Here is a 22,273-nt window from a genome sequence, read left to right on the forward strand (position 1 = left end):
CAATGTATTAAAAAAGTTTTAAAATAATAATTTTATCTGTCAAAGAAGAACTGCTTATGTGGCATGAACAAGAATGAAAGGTTCAATGACCCAGCGAAGCATTTGGTCTACTTGCCATCAAGTAATTAATCAGATTGATGTATTCTCCTTGAAATAATTAGTTTATAAGTTGCTCAAATTAAACTCTTGTACTGATGTTGCAAATGAACCTTTTTGGCATAGAAGTGAAGGCTGTCCAAATGATGGATTCTTCACTTTCAAGCAAGTACTTTCTGAAATTTTAAAGCAGAAAAAGGAAACTGACAACTTCAGGAACGTTTAAAAGTAGCTACATCTGATTATTTTGAAAGTTCTGTTGTCACGTAACAAATTATACATCTTTCACGTCTCCCAAAGCACTACTGGAGATGAAGATATTCTATATCTATTTTGGATTCAGAAAAATAAATCAAAAAGATGATTTGTAAATAACAGATAGTTGTTTCCTCACTGTTTTAAATTAAAAGTGAAGAAAACATAATCTTTCATCTTCTAGATTTTTAAAGAATACAAATACATACAGATAAAAATGTTTTAGTATAAAATACCTTTTACAAAGTAATTTCTTCTAAGACATGGCAATGTTTTGTTGTGCTGACTGTTTTTAGTACATGAGGGAATGTAAAAATGTAATATATAAAACAGTGTAATTTTTGAATAAATATTTCTTTGTAGCTGTAGGTCAAAGTAATTGCTACAATGAAACTTTTTATTAATTGTCAGTTTATACAATAAACATTAAAGATATTTTCTCATTTTATTTAATTGTGTAGGAAAACATCTTTTCTTAGGGCAAACAATGACATTTTCTATAGTTTTCAAGTTCTAAATTTACAAGTGTATTAAAGGAGAATAAAAACAACCACCATGATTTTCAGAGGACACAGCTCTGTTAATATATCTATTATATTATAATAATTATTATTATAATATCATGAAATTAACTTTTATTGAGTGGTAAGTAGGCAGTGTTCTAAATGCTACATATACATTAATACAAGAGTTCTATGAAGTAGCTTCTTTTTAAAAAATTAATAGCATTTAATAAAATTCTATTAAAAACTTTTTTCATAGAACAGTTTGTAAACAGAAAAATTGAGGAAATCGTAGAGAGAATTCCCATATACCAACTCCCACATTCACTTTACTATTAACATCTTGCATTAATGCGGTGTGTTTGTTAAAACTAATGGGTTAATAATGATCCATCATTATAAACTAAAACTTGTAGTTTACACTAAGGCTCACTTTTTGTGTTATATAGTTTTATGGGTTTTGACAAATGCATAATGCTATGTTTGCACATTGCGGAGCCACATAGAATCATGTAACTGTTCTAAAAATTCCCTATGCTTCACCCACTAATTCTCCCTCCCACAAACTCCTAGCAACCAATGATCTTGTAAATATCTCTGTAGTACTGCCTTTTCTACAGTCATATTGTTGGAATAATATGGCATGTAGTCTTCTCAGACTGGCTTCTTTTACTTAACAATATACATTTACGGTTTCTCCATATCTTTTTGTCATTTAATATCTCATTTCCTTTTTATCTGAATATTCATTTTATGACTATAATACAATTTCTTTATATATTAACTATTAAAGCACATCTTTGGTTGCAAAGAGGTCTGGGTGATTGTGAATGGAACTTCTATAAATACTCACGTTCAAGTTCATGTATAGACACAAAATTTCACCTCAACTGAGTAAATACTGGGATTGTAATTACTGAATTGTGTGGTAATACTCCATCTTTGTAAGAAACTAACAAACTGTCTTTAAAAGTGCTTGCACTAGTTTGCCTTCAGCCCAGCAATGAATGAAGGTTCTGGTTTCTCTATATTTTTACCAGAATTTGGTAACGTCATTAAAAAATTAGTCATTCTATTGGGTGTGCGGTGATGATGGTAGCTCATCATTTTAATTTTAAATTCCCTAATAATATCTGATTTTAATATATTTCCACATGCTTATTTGGTTTCTGTATATCTTCGGTGAGATCTGATCTTCTAAAATAGGGTCTCTTTCTTGTCAAGTTTTAAGCGTTCTTTATATATTTTGGATATAAGTCTTTTACTGGATACGTGGTTTGCAAATTTTTTTCCAGTCCGTGTCCAGTCCTTTTGTGTTTTTAGTGTGTCATTTGCAAATCAGTTTTTAATATTAATGAAATTCAATTTATCAATTTTTCATTCACGGATAATGCTTTGCTGTTGTATCAAAAAACTCATCACCAAACCGAAAGTCACCTAGATTTTATATGTTATCCTCTAACAGTTTAATAATTTTACATTTAGGTCTCAGATCCATTTTCAGTTAAGTCTCAGATCTCTTACATGCGTCTGTGTGAAGAGACCACCAAACAGGCTTTGTGTGAGCAATAAAGCTTTTTAATCACCTGGGTGCAGGCGGGCTGAGTCCAAAAAAGAGAGTCAGCGAAGGGAGATAGGGGTGGGACAATTTTATAGGATTTGGGTGGGTAGTGGAAAATTACAGTCAAAGGGAGTTTTTCTCTTACAGGCAGGGGTGGGGGCCACAAGGTGCTCAGTGGGGGAGGTTTTGAGCCAAGAGAAGGAATTTCACAAGGTTAATCGCTCAGTTAAGGTGGGGCAGGAACAAATCACAATGGTGGAATATCATTCTTCAGTTACTTCAGGCCATCTGGATGTATACATGTAGACTTGGGCCCAGAGGCCTGACAAGATTCATTTACATTAGAGCTTGGATCCATTTTTGCGAAAGATATAAGGACCATGTCTGGATTCATGTTGTTTTGGCATATGGTTGCCCAATTATTCTAGCACTGTTTATCAAAAAACTGTTTTTTCTGGGCTGGTGTGGTGGCTCACACTTGTAATCCCAGCACTTTGGGAGGCCAAGGCAGGTGGATCACCTGAGGTCGGCAGTTCGAGACCAGCCTGACCAACAATAGTAGCGAAACCTTGTCTCTACTAAAAATACAATAATTGGCTGTGCGTGGCAGTGAGTGCTTATAATCCCAGCTACATGGGAGACTGAGGCAGGAGAATCGCTTGAACCCAGGAAGCAGAGGATGCGGTGAACAAAGATCACGCCATTGCACTCCAGCCTGGGCAACAAGAGCAAAACTCTGTCTAAAAAATAAAACAGAAAAAAACCCTGTCTTTTCTTTATTGATTTATCGCTCCTTTGTGAAAGATAAGATGAATCTCTCTACATATATATATGTGTGTGTGTGTGTTTATATATATATGTGTGTGTGTGTATATCTATATGTTCTCTATCCTGTTCCATTGGTTTGTCCCTCACCAGTGTGGTGCAGTTTTGATTACTGTAGTTTTACAGTAAAACGAGTCAAGTAGTGTCAGTCTTCTGATTTTTCTTTCTTCTTCAGTATTGTGTATTTTTTTTCTTCTTCCGTATTGTGTTGGCTATTCTGAATCCTTTGCCTTTCATTTATACTTTGGAATCAGTGTTTCTACAAAATAATCTGCTGGAATTTTGGTGGCAATTGATATTGAGTGGAAACTATGGATCAAATTGAGAAGGAGTGCCGTCTCAAAAATATTGAGTCTTCCTATCCATGAACAGGCCATATTTATTTAGATCTTTGACCTTTTTTAAAAATGAGGGTTTTATAGTGTTCCTCATATAGATCTTGCACATATTTTATTAGATTACACCTAAGTATTTAATTTTTTAGTGCTAATGCAAATGATACTGTTTTAATTTTGAGTTTCAATTATTCATTGCTGTTGTGTAGGAATGTAATTGATTTTTAAATACGAACACAAATCTTGAAACCTTTTTATAATCACTTATTAGTTACAGGAGGTTTTTGTTCGTTTGTGTGTTTGTTTGTTTTTTCAATGTTTGAAGCTTTCTGAAGAGACAAACATGTCATCTGTGAACAAAGACAGTTTCATTTCTTCTTTCGTAATCTGTGTGCCATTAATTCCTTTTGTCTTGTTGTACTAACTAGGACTTATGGTATGATGCAGAATTGGGAGTGGTGAGAGAGGACATACTTCCCTTCTTCCTTATACTAAAGAAAAGCATCCAATTCTCACTATTAAGTATGTTAGCTGTAAGTTTTTTCTAGATTTTCTTTATCAAGTCGTGAGAATTCCCTACTGTTGTTAATTTTCTAAAAATTTTTTTATCATGAATAGGTGTTAGATTTGTCAAATTTTTTGACAATTAATATAATTTTTCTTCTTTACTATTGTGTCCAGAATTTATTCCTTTCAGTGGGTTCTTGGACTCACTGACTTCAAGAATGAAGCCGCAGACCCTCGCGGTGAGCATTACAGCTCTTAAAGATGGTGTGTCTGGAGTTTGTTACTTCAGATGTTCAGATGTGTCCAGAGTTTCTTCCTTCCAGTGGGTTTGTGGTCTCGCTGAATTTCAGGAGTGAAGCCACAGACCTTTGCAGTGAGTGTTACAGCTCTTAAAGGTGGCGCATCTGTAGTTGTTTGTTCCTCCCAGTGGGTTCGTGGTCTCACTGACTTCAGGAATGAAACTGCAGACCTTTGCGGTGAGTGTTATAGCTCATTAAGGTAGTGCAGACCCAAAGAGTGAGCAGCAGCAAGATTTATTGTGAAGAGCGAAAGAACAAAGCTTCCACAGCATGGAAGAGGACCCTAGCGGGTTGCTGTTGCTGGCTGGGGTGGCCAACTTTTATTCCCTTATTTTAGTCCCCAACCATACCCTGCTGATTGGTCCATTTTACAGAGTGCTGATTGGTGCATTTACAAAACTTTAGCTAGACACAGAGTGCTGATTGGTGCGTTTACAATCCTTTAGCTAGACACAGAGTGCTGATTGGTGCATTTTTACAAAGTGCTGTTTGGTGAGTTTACAATACTTTAGCTAGACACAGTGCTGATTGCTGCATTTTTACAGAGTGCTGAGTGGTGCATTTACAATTCTTTAGTTGGACACAGAGTGCTGATTGGTCATTTACAATCCTTTAGCTAGACACAGAGTGCTGATTGGTGCACTTTTACACAGTGCTGATTGGTGCATTTACCATCCTTTAGCTAGACACAGAGTGCTGATTGGTGCATTTTTACAGAGTGCTGATTGGTGCATTTATAATCCTTTAGTTAGACACAGAGTGCTGATTGCTGCAGTTTTACAGAGTTGTGAGTGGTGCATTTACAGTCCTTTAGCTAGACACAGAGTGCTGATTGGTGTGTTTTTACAAAGTGCCGATCAGTGCATTCACAATACTTCAGCTAGACACAGAGTGCTGATTGGTGCATTTACAATCTTCTAGCTAGACAGGAAAGTTCTCCAAGTCCCCACTCGACCCAGGAAGTCCAGCTGGCTTCACCTCTCAGTATGTTGATACGATGAATTACATTAATTGACTTGCAAATGTTGAACCATTTTTGCATGCCTGAAATAAATTTCTCTTGGCCATGGTGTAGAATTATTTTTATACACTGTTGAATATAATTGCTAACAAATTTCAAAGATTTTTTGCATCTCTGTTCATGAAGGATATTGGTATGCAATTTTCTTTTCTTGTAAGGTCTTTATGTAGTTTAGGCATTAGAGCAATGTACCTTCATAGAATGATTTAGGAAATATTCCCTCTGATCCTATCTTCTAGAAAAAGTGGAGAGAGTTGGTATCATTATTTTTTCTGACATGTTTGATAGAATTTACCAGTGAAACCATCTAGACCAAATGCTCTTTTGGGGGAAAGGTTGTTTTCTACTGATACAATTTCTTTAATAAATATAGGCCTCTTCAGAAAATCTATTTTTTGTGTGTATCATAGTTTTTGTCTTTCAGGAAACTGGCCTATTTAATGTAAGTTATTATATTTGCAGGCATAGAGTAGCTTATAATATTTCTTTTTTAATCAATTTAATCATTTAATGTTTATTAGATCAGTAGTGATGACCTCCCATTCATTTTTAGGACAATTAATGTTCTGTCTCTCTCTCTCTCTTTCCCTTTCTTCCTCTTCCTTCCTCCCCACCCCCACTCTGGATTAGGGTTTTTAAATTTTATTGATCTTTTCAAAAAACAAAATTTTCAAAAAATTTTATTAATTTTTCTATTAATTCCTTGTTTTCAATTTAATTGATTTCTACTCTAATTTTAGTAGGTCTTTTCTTCTGCCTGCTTTGATCCTAGTTTCCTAATGTGAAAGTTTAGGTTATTGATTTTAGTATTTCTTCTTTTCTAATATATGCATTCAATGCTATAAATTTGCCTCTAAGTGTTGCTTTTTCTGTACCTCACAGATTTTGATAAATTGTATTTTTATTTTTATTTAATTAACAATATCTCTTTTTAATTTGCCTTGCAAATTCTTTGTTCCATGTGTTATTTTAAAGTGTATTGTTGAACCAAAAATTATATTAGATTTTTCAACTAGTTTAATTTTACTGTGGTCTTTCTAAAAACATACTTTGTATAATTCTATCCTTTTAAATTTGTTAAGATGTATTTTATGATGCAGAATGTTGTCTATTTTGGTGAATATGTGAACTTGAGAGGAATATGTATTCTGCTCTTATTGGGTGAAATACTCTATAAACATTAATTAGATACACTTTATTTGTATTTATTGTTCAGTTCAACTATGTTCTTACTGATTTTCCACCTTTTGGAATTCTCAGTTACTGACAGATATATGTTGAACTCTTCAGCAATAATAGTGAATTTGTTTATTTCTTTTTGTAGTCCTAGCACCTTTTTGCTTTACATACTTTGACACTCTGTTATTAGGTGCATATACATTAGGAAGTATTTTGTCTTATTAGAGAATAAACTTCTTTATTATTATGTAATGCCTCTCATTATCCTTGATGGTTTTCCTTGCTCTGAAGCCTGTAATGCCTGAAATTAATATAGCTACTCCAGTTTTCCTTTGATTAGTGTTAACATGACTTATCTTGTCATCCCTTTACTTTTAATGTATCTCTGTTTTATGCCAAACTAGATTTCTTCTAGATAATATATCATTGGTCTTATGTTTTTACTTTTTTTAAATCTACTTTGACTTTCTATGTCTTTCATTTGGTGTTTTTAGCCCATTCACATTTAAAGTGATTATTGATATAGTTACATAAATATCTACCATGCTTGTATCTGTTTTTTATCCATTACACTTTTTCATGTTGTTGCTATTTTATAACTATTCCTCTTTTTTCTGCCTTCTTGCTTCATAAACTTTTGTGAAATTATCTTAGCAATATCTGCAGACCTTATCGTTGTTTTTAGTGGATGCCCTAGATTTTTACCGATACATTTAAAATGAATCTAAGTCCACTTTAAAATAATACTATACCACTTCATAGGTAGTACATGTACTTTATAACATAGTATTCTCAAATTTCCTCTCCCATTTCTTATACTATTACTGTAATGCATTCTACTTATCTGTATGGTATAATCCCCCAAAACATTCTTGCTATTTTCACCTAGAATAAGCAGCCATGTATTAGATCAATTAAGAAAAACAACATAAAAGATATCATTCTACCTTCACTTATTCCTTCTCCACTGTTCTTCCTTTTTAAAATGCAGATCCTATTTTATGACAACACTATATTTTTCTCTGAACTACTTTTTTTGAAAAACATTTTTTTGCAATGCAGGTCTACTGGCAACACATTTTCTTAATTTTTGTGAGTCTGAAGCAGTCTCTATTTCTCATTTACTTTTGAAGCATAATTTCACTATATGTAGAATTCTAGTTTGTTGATTTTCTTTCTTTCAACTCTGTAGATATTTCACTTCATTTTCTCCTTGCCTGCATTATTACTGGTGAGAAGGCCAGTGTAATTTTTATCCACTTCTTCTATAGGTAAAGTTTTTTGTTTTGCTTCTCAATTATTATTTCTCAGTTCTTTTAAGACTTTTGTCTCACATTCTGCAATTTGAATATAATATGCCTACATACAGATGTTTTGGTATTTATTCTGATTGGTGTTCTCTGAGCTTCCTGGATGTAATTGTGGGTTGTTATCTGTAATTATTTTTGAATAATACTCAACCACTATTACTGCACATACTCCTGTTCCTTTCTGTTTCTTCTTTCTGGTATTATCATTATATGTGTATTACAACTTTTTATTTTTTTCACAGGTCTCAGATACTATCTTTTATTCTTTTCAATTTTTCTTATTTCATTTTGATTTGTAGAGTTTATATTGACATATCTTCAAGTTCACTGATTCTGTCTTGGCCATGCCCACTCTACTGATCAGGCATCAAAGGCATTCTTTATTCCTGTTACAAGGTTTTGGGTTTCTAGCATTTCTTTTTGATACTTTCTTAGAGTTTTCATCTTTCTGCCTACATTAGTTACCTGTCCTATTGTGCTGTCTACTATTAGAACCCTTAACATGTTAACCATAGTTATTTTAAAATCTCTGTCTGATAATTTCAAAATCATTACCATGTTTGAGTCTGGTTCTGATGTTTGCTTTGTCTATTCAGACTGTGCTTTTTGTTGTTGTTGTTTGTTTATGTATTTATTTTTTGAGACAGAGTCTTGCACTGTTGCCCAGGCAGGAGTGCAGTGGCATGATCCCGGCTCACTGCAAGCTCTGCCTCCCGGGTTCGCACCATTCTCCTGCCTCAGCCTCCCGACTAGCTGGGACTAAAGGCACCTACCACCACACCCAGCTAATTTTTTGTATTTTATTAGAGATGGGGTTTCACTGTGTTAACCAGGATGGTCTCGATCTCCTGACCTCATAATCCACCTTCCTTGGCCTCCCAAAGTGCTGGTATTACAGGTGTGAGCCACCGTGCCCTGCCCAGAGTGTTTTTTTTTTTTATTATTATTTTTTGCCTTCTATCATTACTTGTAATTCTTTATTTAAGACTATATATGATGTATCAAGTAATAGGAACTGAAGCAACTGGGCATTTTGTTTGAAGTTTTATTTTAATCTGGTTAACAGGAGTTAGGGCATATTTAATATTTCCTACAGCTCTAGGTGCCAGCGGCTTCAGGTTCCTTATTGTTTTCACCCCTGTTCTTTGTCCTTAATAATTTCTTCTTTTTTGTGTTTTTGGGGCTAAATTTTTAATGTATACATAATGTTTGTACATATTTGGGGGGCATGTGTGACACTTTGATATGTGCATACAATGTGAAATTATTAAATCAGAGTATTTAGGAAATTCATCCCCTCAAACCTTTATCATTTATCTGTGTTAAGAACATTTCAAAACCTTTCTAGCTCTTTTGAAAAAACAATATATAGCTGTTAGCGCTAGTCACCCCATTCCACTATCCAACACTAGAACCTATTCCTTCTAACTGTATATGTGTTTACCCATTAACCAATCTCTCTTAACTCCTCACCACACTCCCTGCATCCTTTCCAACCTTTAATAACTATGATACTACTCTTTACCTCCATGAGATAAATATTTTTAGCTCCCACATTTAAATGAGAACTTAGATTTTTGTCTTTTTGTGCCTGGCTTATTTTGCTTAATAACCTCCAATTTCATCCACATTGCTGCAAATGACAAGATTTCATTATTTATGTCTGAATAGAATTTCATTGTGTGTGTGTGTGTGTGTGTGTGTGTATATATATATATATATATGCCCCACATTTTCTTTATTCTTTAATCCATTGATGGACACTTAGATTAATTCCTTGTTTTGGCTACTTTGAATAGTGCTTCAATAGATGGGGTGCAGGCATTTCTCTGATATATTTGTTTGTTTGTTTGTTTTCCTTTGGATAAATACCAAGTAGTGAGATTGCTGGATCATATGGTAATTCTATGTTTAGTTTTTTGAGAAACCTCTTTTTTAAATATATATAATAGCTGTTTAGTTTATGTTTCCGTGGGCAGTGTGTAAGAGTTGCCCTTTCTCCACATCTTTGCCAGTATTTGTTATTTTTCTTCATTTTATTTGATATATTTTGTGATTCTATCTAGGGTAAGATGATAGCTCATTGTGGTTTTGATTTGCATTCCTTAAAGATTACTAATGTTGAGGATTTTTTCATATATCTGTTTGTCATTTTTATGCCTTCTTTTGAGAAATGTCTGTTAAAATCCTTTGCCCACTTTTTAACAGGATTATTTGTTTTATTGCTGTTGAGTTGTTTTGAGTTCCTTGTATAGTCTGGTTGTTTGTCCCTGGTCAGATGAAGAGTTGGCAAACATTTTCTCACATTCAGTAGGTTGTCTTCTCACTCTGTTGATTGTTTCCATTGCTGTGCAAAAGCTTTTTAGTTTAATATGGTTCCCTTTTTTTGGACTGTTCTTTCAAGGTTTGGATTGTAAAATGTTTGCCTAGATCAATGTCCTGGAACATTTCTTCGGTGTTTTCTCCTAGTAGTTTTACAGCTTCAGGTCTTACATTTAAATCTTTCATTTTGGGTTTATTTTTTATATGGTGAGCAATAGGTATCCAGTTTCATTCTTCTACATGTGGATATCCAATTTTCCCAACACCGTTTATTGAAGAGAATGTCCTCAAAAACCAATTGGCTGTAAGTACATGAAATTTTTCTGGTTCTCTATTTTATTTCATGGATCTATGTGTTTGTTTTTATACCATTACCATGCGGTTTTAGTTATGATAGCTTTGTAGTATATTTTTAAAGTCAGGTAACGTGATGCCTTCAGTTTTATTTGTTGTTGTTCAGTAACGCTTTGGTTATTCAGGCACTTTTGGTGGTTCTATATAACCTGTATTATTATTTTTTTCTATTTTTTGGAGAATGTCATTGGTATTTTGATAGTAATGGTATTGAATCTGTACATTGTTTTGGCAGATTTTTTTTTGTCAAGGTCTCACCTCTTTGGTTAAATATGTTCATAGGTTTTTTGTTTTCTAAGGTTTTTTTTTTGTGGTTTTTGTATTTATTGTAAATGAGATTGCTCTTTTGTTTGTTTTTTTTCAAATAGTTTGTATATTGGTGTTTAGAAATGTTACTGGTTTTAGTATGCTGATTTTGTACTCTGCAATTTTATTGATTTTGTTCATCAGTTCTAAGAGGTTTTTGTTGGAGTCTAGGTTTTTCTATATATAACATTACCTCTTCTGCAAAGAGGGACAATGTGACTTCCTCTTTTCTAATTTGCATTCCTTTTATGTTTTCTCTCACCTGATTCCTCTGACTAGGTCTTCTTATATTATGTTGAATAGGAATGGTGAAAGTGAGAATCCTTGTCTTGTCTCAGTTAGAGAAAAGGCTTTTAGATTTTCTCCATTCAGTATGCTGTTAGCTGTGGGCCTGTCATATAAAAGTCCTTACTAAAGAGAGTCTTAGAGAGTCTTATCACTCTTTCAGTTGTGACCCGGTTTTTTTGTTGTTGTTGTTGTTGTTGTTTCATGAGATGGAGTCTTGCTATGTTACCCAGACTGGAGTACAGTGGTATGACCTTTGCTCAGTGCAAACTCCACCTCCCAGGCTCAAGCAATACTCCTGCCACAGCCTCAGTGCAAACTCCACCTCCCAGGCTCAAGCAATACTCCTGCCACAGCCGCCCCAGTAGCTGCAATTATAGGCATGAACCACCTTGCCTGGCTAATTTTTGTATTTATAATAGAGAAAAGATTTCACCATGTTGGCCACGCTGGTTTCAAACTCATGACCTGAGGTGATCTGCCTGCCTCAGCCTCCTGAAGTGCTAGGATTACAGGTGTGAACCAACATCCCTGGCCACTGCTATAATCCTAGTAATAACATAAAATATCACAGTTGTTACTGGTATATTATTACTAGAAGTAGATTGTTATTAACTGCTAATAACAAATGACTTATTGATGTGTTGATAGCAAGGTGCTTGGAAGGGGGATCATTGTTTAATCTATAATGTTTCTTCAGATATCAGAGTGGTAGTTTGCCCTAATACCTCAATTCTCTGATGGAGCTAAGAAAAGTAGTTGATTTTCAGTTTGTTCAGTTTTTCACTTGTGTGGATGGTACTAATTACTTTGAAGCAGTTTATATGAGAGAACTGAAAAATATAAACCTTAGCCGATTTTATCTTCGTCCCTGCTTTTCAGATAAGGAAACTGAGCAACAGAGGTCTTCAGGCATGTCCACAATTACATGCTGACTAAGTAAAAGAGTGATATTCAACCCTATGTAGTCTTATACAGGAGATCACTTTTTAAACCATTGTATAGATTTCCTTTCTTATAAAAGGGATGCATTGTGTTGTATGCTGGATTGTGGTATTTTTATCATGATTATATTGGAAACTACATTTCCTGGAATCAACTTTGCTAGGTATGATCCAAGTTAGAAATAGCCAAAAGTGAAGTTACATAAGATTATGTTACACTCTGAAGGTTGTCATTGGTTAGAGGCTATAGGAGACAAATGCAGAATTACAGGCAGTTTCCAGCATGTCTTCCCTCTTTCTCACTCTGCATGTAGCTCCTCTTCCTGCTGCTGGTCCTACTCATCAACAGCAACTGGCTTGCTCCCCACTGGAGAGACTATAGTCACAGACTTAGCAGCCTTTCATAGACTTAACCATCCTTTTTCATGGAACTCTTCCAAAAGCTAGACATACACAGCTTCCAGATTTTCCTGCAAGCTCTGATTTGTTCAGATGCTCTAAGGCTGGATGGTGACTTATCTCCGATCCTTCAACTACTGCATTTGGACTTTTGATTGTCTAATTTCTCCCACAATAATGCAAAATTGAATTCTATAATTAATTCCTTATTCCATTGCACTCATGGTAGTTTTGTTTTTCTAATTGAAATGTGACCACTTCAGGTATTGGTACAAAAAAGCAGTTAAGTTTTGCAGCCAAATCTTAAAGCTGGGAACCTGGAATTATCTATTTAATTTGACTAAACATTTAAAGGCATGAAGCACCTCATTGTCAGTGGAAAAGGAGACACTGGTAGCCCATAGTATAAACTGACAAAATAATTTCTTATATCATCATCTATAATCAAGTTATTTAAAAAGGCAAAGTACTTATTGTCATAGACTATTTTAGTCAAGATTAGAATTATAATGGGGTTGGCTTTATATGCCTAAGTGTTTCACAGAACCTAGGAAAATGAAATGATGTGCTTAGAAATCTAAATACCCAGTTTAGGAATCAGATAAGGGAACAAAAAACATCTGTGCTTTCTGTCTTTCAAGAGCCAAACTAAAATCTGATTCTGTAGATGGCTAAATTATAGTGCACCTTGAATCCGTAACTTCACAGGCTCTCTAATGTCAGGAAAATCAGCAGAAAGGAGTGGGGTCCTGGAAATTGGGATGAAGATTTTGAGCAGATTCTGATGAAACTGAGAAACTTGGACTCCTAAATCCAACCAACCTTCTTTGCCAGGAGAAGTAGACCTTTTACCCCTGTCTGAGGAGGTAGATCCCACTTTACCTGAAGAATGTTTTTCCATGAGTTTGTTGCACTGTGACAGATAGCTGAACTTGTTTAAATTTTACTCCCACTTTCCACATAGTACCTCTCATGGAATGTACACCTATAATCATATCCAACTCATAGAAATTCCTAGGGGATCAGTTATACTTTGTGACCCTTAAGAAAATGCTATATGTTATGTGTCCAAAGGAATTGCAAGATGTTACCAATTTGTAGCAACATAAACCTGGAGAGTATTAATTGGAATGATATCTGAGGATGTGGGATCAAGGTGAAAAGAATAAAATGTTTCATTGGACTAAGTGTTTTAACATCCTTACACTAAAATGAGATTTTGTATTCCTATGATGTGTCACCTTAAGTGGCTGGGAGTGGGCTCTGTCTGTAGTGGGGTCCCAGGTGCTTCACTGAAATAAACTGAAGCGCCAGAACTTCTTTACTATGCAAAGATTTACACTACGTGAAATGTTCAAGTGGATTTATTGGGCCAGACTTTCTCACCCATCCTCTACTCATGTCTCTCGAGAGGGTCTGCAGCTACTTCCTTCACCCAGGAGCTGAGATTTACATAGATGAGGGGAGTACAGCATCCTGTAGTGGTTATTCCTTATGGTCCAGAAATGGCAGTGGGAACTGCTGCCATGATTTCTACAGAAATAGAAGGTTTCTGGGTCCAAGTGGTAACACAACTGCCAAGACTAAGTGATCATGGTTACCGTAATGGACAATGGAGTCCATACCTTCATCAGAGTGGTTTGACCCACAGAGACCTCTGGTATTGGCTAAGTGAACAATCATGGCCCTAGGACTGAGATAGGTGGGTCAGTGCTCAGCCTATGCTGACTCAGCAAAATTCCCAGGTAAACCACTTACTTGGCAGTGAGGATTATCTTTGCATTTGGGCTCCTTCATGTCCAAATCAACATACCAGCCCACAGGTTCATCAAATGCTTTACTGGTTTTTTCTGTATCCAGCAAAGATGTTCCTTCTCTGACAGGTTTCCTCTTCTCTCACTTGTGTAACCGTCATCTATAGGTACCAAACCTTTCTCCCCTTACTCACTTAGCAATACCTTGTTCCTAAATTAACACATAATTTTAAAATTTATATAAAAATAAAAAGTATCAAAAGTAGCCAAAAGAATCTTAAGAAGGACAAAGCTAACACAATCTGTGATGATATTCAGGATTTCCGACTATGCTGCTATTTCTGAAGGCCAGCAGATACTTTTCTGCCATGATCTGAAACTTGTCTTGCCATGATGTGAAACTTGTCTTGCCATGGTGTGAAATTTGTCTTGCCATCAGGGACACTGGGGTTTATAATCTCCAGGAAGGCTAATATCAGTGTAAAGTCAAGCCTTAAAGTTTTTCAGAGTCCACCTGCCCCACTCCCCTCACTTCAGTAAGGCCATTTTTTATTTTACTTAATCACGTTTTCTCAGGCCATCCTAGTTTAAGGCATAGCTAAGTACATCCCCATTTGGTTTTAGATTTCAGTGTCGTAAAATTTCTCTAGTTTTAGTGGTGAATGTATTGGATCAGAGATTTACACAAACCTATCAGAATTGCATTAAACCATTTCCATTATTGGTCACGACAATCATTTCCCATAAACATGTAGACTGTGTTCTACATTTCTGTCATCCTTAGCAACACAGAGTTGTCCAAAATTCTAACTTTATAACCATCAACTTCAGTGACAACATAGGTTATTTTCTTATATATCTGCACATAGAAGTACAAAAGATGCTGTTAAAAACTACCCTAATTTAAAATTATTTGGTTTGATAATAAAAGAAAAAGCTAGATTGCAGACATATGGAATGAATGCTGATGAATTTATATTCACATCTGTATAAACATATTGATGCTATTATATTCTAAGTGTGCTTTACATTTGTCATAACAAAAATGATGCAAATGTCTAATAAACTCTATGATTTATAGTGCTCATGGAAAAATAGAAATGAAAAAAACAATTACCTAAAAACTAAAAATTTGTTTTGTGCTCGAATCACAATAAAAATTATGACTGTGGATCTGTCCTCTAATAAACCTTTTAGGACTCCAATAGGCATTTAAATAGCTCGATAAATAGGATAATCAGCATTGGATTTAAGATCATGAATCAATAAGAAGCAGTGGGATTAATAATTTATACTTTAGTTATACTACTCTTATTTTGCATATTTGTGTCTCAACATAACAATTTAAATCTGAATGAAGTGATAGATTTATGAAAGCCAGAGTTTCGGGAGAGTCTGTATATCTAATACATTTAGGTAATTAGTAAATGAAAAATAATTAACACTAGTTGTTGGGTGTTATGCAAAACAAATAATAAACCAGTTCAATTTACAGCAGGGCATCAAGGAAAAAATCCAAATTAGAATACAGATTCAGCTTAAATTATAGAAGATTGTGATCAGAGAAGCATGATTCTGGGCAAATCACTCATTAAGACTCAGTTCCATAACTGTAAGAGAGGATGGTGGGTGTGAGACTAGATGTATCCTTATTAGTGAGGACTCTGAGTTGCAAGCAAAATAATAAATCAGACTTTCATTGCTTGAGTAACAAGAGGGAGTTAATTACTTCTTGAACAGAAACATTCAAGAGTTCAGCTACTTACAAACCCATCTGGCTCCAGAATTTTGAATAATTTCATGCAGAATCTGCTCCATCCCTCTGTCTTTGTTTCTAGACCCTCCAAATATTATCCTATCGTGTTCCCAATTCTAGTAAAAATTCTGCTTCCAATTGGTCCCCAAAAAGACATGAAATTGTTTGCCATTGAATATCCTTTGAGTCATGAGCTTATATCTGCACCAGTTTCAGTAGCCAGGGAGGCCAAATATTCTAATGACCTTTATTCTTTAAATCCCTGGAGATGGATAGGGCAATGATTTGCTCACATATTGACTGGGAGTAATGAGCAGATGAATTACAGAGAAAAAGTGGTGTTCTTCCTGTATGCAAGGCAATGTCCTAAAGGATTAAACAGCTACAGTCCACTGCTTTCTTGAATAAACCTTCCAGGTTTTACATCTGACACTTACATTCTCTTTATTCTGAAGCCCCTGCCTCCCTTCCCAGAAGTTGCAGACTAAGGAAAACGAGAATGGGGATGACACTAGCAGAATGACTTTTATGTAACACTGGCCTTCCTTGGATCACCATGGACATATGGATAATGCTGCATATTTAGTCTGTCAGGTATCTTCCATGGAATAAACCAGGAAGCATTACATGAGCCATCCAAGACCTTATGTAATTACTCCCATTTTTTAGTGAAGTACGAAGAATTTCAGAATCTCAACCCATAAACTTAACACCAGTTCCGTTCCACAACACAGGTTAACAAAATATATTTCTTCTATGCATGCTAAACAATACATAATACACCTAAAAAAGTAGAGAGGCATCTAGGAGAGCAATGGCTGGGAAGATATATTAGGTTTCAATCTACTAGATTTATAATAAACAGGTGGTCTACTCCCATTATTTGAAGACTGGCATTCTTGAGGGTGCACTTTTTATTATTTCTGTTAGTTCTTATTTTACCCAAGTGGGTTTTAATGAAGAGAGGGGAAGGAGGCAATTGTGTCCTTTGAGAGGATGTATGGCTCTGTCTGGAGATATTTTTGGCTGTCATAACTAGAGGAGAAACTGCTACTGGCATCTAGTGGGCAGAAGCCATGGATGCTGCTAAACATTCTGCAGTGCACAGGATAGCCCCACTCGACAAAGAATTATCCCACCCCAAATGTCAAAAGTGCCAAAATTGAAAGATCATGCTTATCTTTTTCTTTTAACTTTTGAGATACTTGTCTCATCATTCCAATCTATTTTTTCTTTTACTCAGCAATAATGACCAATCCCATCAATGGGAAATGTTCCACGGTACTGTTCATTTCTCGAAAGAGAATGTGTGAGCCCTTAACAAAATGACAGAGTCTTTTTTATTTTAAAACCCTAGCAAGTGGAAAGAAATAGTCCCAATTTCTGAAATATAAGGGAAGTTTTGATGCCCAGAAGTTAACATGGAATTAAAGGGATACTATACTAATTGGAAAAATCCATCAGCTCTTGGATAATTTATAATGGATCATTTTCGGTCTACATGGGATGGAAATTACTTATGGGGTGGTGCTTACACAGAGGGTTTGGATGGGGCAATTAAATGCTTTTTTATTGTTAATTCCCAAAATTTCTGATCTCGCAGTATTTCAGACAGATTATGGTCAGCATATACAGGTTATTCCTCTGAGAGTAAATTTTTAAGAGCTGCAAAATCTGCCACTTCAGATTAACTCTACCATTGACTTTCCCCTTTTGAAGAAAGATAAGGAAAACTTATTCATTAAAAAAGAAAAAATGCTTTTATAATTTACCTTTCAATACCTAAACATGAAAAGGGATAATTCCAAGGAAATTTTAACTAACTTCATAGGTCCCAGTGTCCACATGACTCACCAGATAGTTTTGGTAGTGGTTCTCCAAACCTTTGCATCAGCATTCCTTCTACCTAGCTCCTCAAGCTAAACCTTTGTGTTCACTGAGAACATTTTTGAAATAAGTAAAGTTGCATTAAAAAACCTAAAATGTTGATTTTTTGCATATTTTTTAAGTAAAGGGACTAGGGATTAAGGAAATACTTTTACCACTATTGTGTAGCTGTGAAGAGCTGAATAGACTTCTGATGGTTGAAAGAGTATATTAACTCAACTTATTTCCAGGAGCCTATCTAGCTGGGAAATGTCTAAGAATTCTCTCTGTTTCCCTTCAGTAGTTTTTGTTCTTTTGCAAATACTTTAAATGCATTAGTTTTCCTAGGTATTTTATGGGTAATTAATGTTTAATTCTGAACATAAATTTAATATCCAGTTATACTGTACAGTGAATAAAATATTATCTTTAGAAGGCAGTGAGTACAAAATTTAAGTTGATAATGTGTCACTTACAAAAGTGTTTCTCCAGATACAAAAAAATAATTACAGCACAAGTTTGTTTTGACCAACTTCACTTAACCAGAATGCCTACAAAGCCAAGGGTTATCCTCCTCAGGAATTTTAGCAATGAGGGAAAAGCATGCCTCCCTGTAAGACATCTATTTTATTTTTCAAAACTTGATGTGATTACTTCAAAATATGTTTATTTCAGGTATTTTAGAAGCGACCAATTATCCAAAATAGAGGAGGAAAGGCATATGCACCTTTTTGCAAATCAAACCGAAAAAGTTTAAAGGATTAAAACAAATTACAAACAAACTGGTTATTTTATTAGCATATTATTATAGTACTGGAGGCCAGAAACTTCTCAGTACAGAGGTTGGAAGTCTCAGTAATCTCAGTATCTAATGCAGAGCAAAATGAACACCATATCTGAATCCAAGTAACAGTCTGAGCAAATCCTATGGCATCGGGATCATAAGGAACTATCTTACCCTCTACAGGCTGAGGTGTCCAATGTAGCCCTTGCTCACATGGAACTTTGACAGTATTGCAGTTATACTGCTGAGAACCTTGATGTGTTTGGCTTAAGAATACTATCTGCTAGGCTGAATATTAAAATGATGATGCAGACTACAAAAATGCAATCAAATTGGGCTGAGCAAGTTCTGGCTCTTGTTGGCTATTTCTGCAAAATAAGAGTCCTGCATGGGTTAGTCTATCTATAATGAGATAGACCCTCCAATTGCTCTTGCTTAACATAAATCATATTCTTTATCTTTGAATATGAAAGTATAATAAGTAGTCAATCCAACTATAATTTTTGAAAATGTAAATATCATGGAATATAAACAGTTAGCTATAATAAGATTATAAATTCTCAAGAACAAAAATGAAAACTCGGAAAATTTGAAAATCTTCATAGAGTAATTGAATTGATGGAATTTAGTTTTCTCTTTTCCAGCTCTTCATTAAAGATTTGTTTAAGAACATTTCTTAATAGATAAATTGATACGGTGTTTACTTGTATATATTATTTTTGAAAAGTAATTGAAAGAACTTGGAATAAAAGATGCTAAAATGTCAATGCACTCCTTATTTATCAAGGAATGGAGGACCAATCAAGATAATGGAATTTAGTTGTTGTGCATTGATTGAAACAGTATCAATTTGAAAAGAGGTTAATCAAGAATTAGTTCCATTTCACTTCAAAAGATTTTGGTAAAATGTACTTATTGCAGGTATCACCAATATTGAAAAAATATATCATTTATGGTAGAGGCCATTGGCTTTACTATCAAAGATGTTAGCTTCCTTTACATAATGTAAAGGTGCCCCTGTCTGTCTAGAGAGTATATTTCTCAGTCACCTTTGTTTTCTGTTGTGACCATGTGACTTTTTCTTGCCATGGTCTATGAGGAAAATGATGTGTCTCATTTCTTGGTCAACAGGATTAAAAAATATGGGGGATTGGTCAGAGTGGTGGGAAAAGGACGTAAACCTTCTGAAAGGTGGGAAGGTTCTGCAGAGCCCCAGGGGAAAATAGCTGAAGGCAACTGTACTATCACCCTGAGGCAGAAGGCAAGGACTACGTACAAGGGAGTGTGGAGGAATTTATCTTACACAGGCTTGTTTACTTATGTTGACCAGGCACTCACCTTCAATCATCCCCACGTGTGACATTCCCCGAAAGGGGAAAAATAAATGTTAATTACCTACAGGTTGTGTTGGCTCCAGGTTTTTGGCATTGTGCTTGCACAGAATAAAAGCAAGCAGCTCAGGCTTCTCAGGGCTGCTCTCTGGCCACTACAGACAGGCAGTAACCTAGCTGCTCTTACACTACATACCTATGTCTGAGTACTCATTTCATCTGTCTGCCAGGATCTGCAGGACAGACCTGGTCAAAAAAAAAAAAAAAAAAAGGAAAAGATGTGCCTCCTCCACTCATCTCCTTCCTTTTCTGGTTGCATATTGCCATTCAGGGAGATCTTGAAAGCAACACGAGCCAGTGAGCATGCTGTGGTGTATGGATAGCAGCCTTCCTGCTGCTGCCACCATGTCAATTAGACTTTATGTGAGTAGCAAGTAAAACTCAGATGTTTTAATCTACTGTAACCTAATATTTTTCTGTTATAACACATTATCTTACTTTCTAATACTATCCAACATTTTCTTGCTTCCCAGATCCTTAATCCATGATGGACATGCATTAAAATACTGCCAATGCCAGCATAGAATAAAAGCAGATTCTCTCAGTAAACTTCATAGTGGACATCTTCCTCAGAATAGAGAAATAATTATTTTACTGATTTAAATGTTATCTGGGGAAAAAGGCATACATTTTTGGATAATTTTCCTAGATTATTAGGTAAAAACTCAGGCAACTTCTAAGCAGAACCAACTTAGATAAGAATCAACAGCAGAGTGGAATCTAAATCATTTGTTAAAGAGTAAGTGAGGGCCTGGCATGGTGGCTCACACCTGTGATCCCAGCACTTTGGGAGGCTGAGGCAGGCAGATTACATGAGGTGAGGAGTTCAAGACCAGCCTCACCAACATGGTGAAACCCTATCTCTACTAAAAATACAAAAATTAGTTGGGGGTTTTGGTGGGTACCTGTAATCCCAGCTACTCAGGAGGCTCACACAGGAGAATCACTTGAACCTGGGAGGCAGAGATTGCAGTCATCCTAGATCACGCCATTGCACTCCAGCCCGGGTGACAGAGCAAGACTCCGTCTGAAAAAAAAAAAAAAAAAAAAGAGTGAATGAGCACATAGAAAGGGTAGGACCATGCTATAGATGCCTTCTTTAGATGTTGAATGGTCTTGCTTTCATGTTAGTTTATTAAATACACTTTTATTATCATCTTTAAAGCCATAATATTACCTTATTTATTTTAAAAAAGCATTTCCAGAAAGTCCCTATTTGAGAAAGGGCTCAATGGGAGACACTACCCTCACTGCATCCTCACCTCCCTGACTCTGTAACTTTGCTTTTGCAGACATGATAGGATGAAGCCCAAAATTTTGTTTATTCACAGTGCTTAATTGTAAAAAATTAAATCTCATATTAGATGGCCTTCTAATAAATAATCAGAGATAGACAATATAAGGTATTCTGTATCAAAATGTTTACTCCTTCAAAAGGGCATGCACAGAGTTATTGTAAAGAGCATAAGAGAAATGTTATTCATTGGAATGCATCTGATAATCCAATAAAAGGAGAAGAAACAGGAGAAATAAAGTGAAAGTTAAGAAAATGTTACTTTTAATTAGGAAGCCATTAACCCCACTCGCTGATTAAAAAACTAAGTAGACAAATAGAATAAAAGTGCTGGTCTATGCCCATTCCCTAGAGAGTGAAGCAATTACCAGTGGATTAATTTGATTTCTAAGGAAAACATAAAATACACATTCCAGTTATATTTAATTGATTTGGGGTAAAAACAAACACTATCCTATTAACAAAATGATAAAATTGTTTCACTGTTCAACAAGGAGCAACACAGCATTATTGATTTTGTCACTGCGTTCCTCATCCTTCCACTGCATGCATTTGACCTACTACAAGCACACAACAATTATTGTGGCATTTGAAATGGAGGTCTCAGCAGGGTAATCCTTCTCTTCTCCTACTGTGAAAAAAGGAATAACTGTGGAAAAGAATAAAAAATAAAGCTGACGGTATCAGGCAGCCACCATTCTGTCTGTTCAAGTTTGGCATCATATCGCTTTGATTCATAGCATAGGAGGTCACTCTTTTTTTTTAAAAAAAAAGAAAATACTCAGAGCTTATGTATCTTATTACTGGGAAAAAGGGTGAAAGACAAAAATAAGAAAAGGTAATTTAGTTTTCAGAGTATTGACATGAAGACGTAATCCTAAACATATTCATATTGCCAAATTGATGACATCTGCAGAACAACAAAAA

This window comes from Chlorocebus sabaeus, chromosome 22, assembly GCF_047675955.1.
Source record: "Chlorocebus sabaeus isolate Y175 chromosome 22, mChlSab1.0.hap1, whole genome shotgun sequence".
Lineage (NCBI taxonomy): Eukaryota > Metazoa > Chordata > Mammalia > Primates > Cercopithecidae > Chlorocebus > Chlorocebus sabaeus.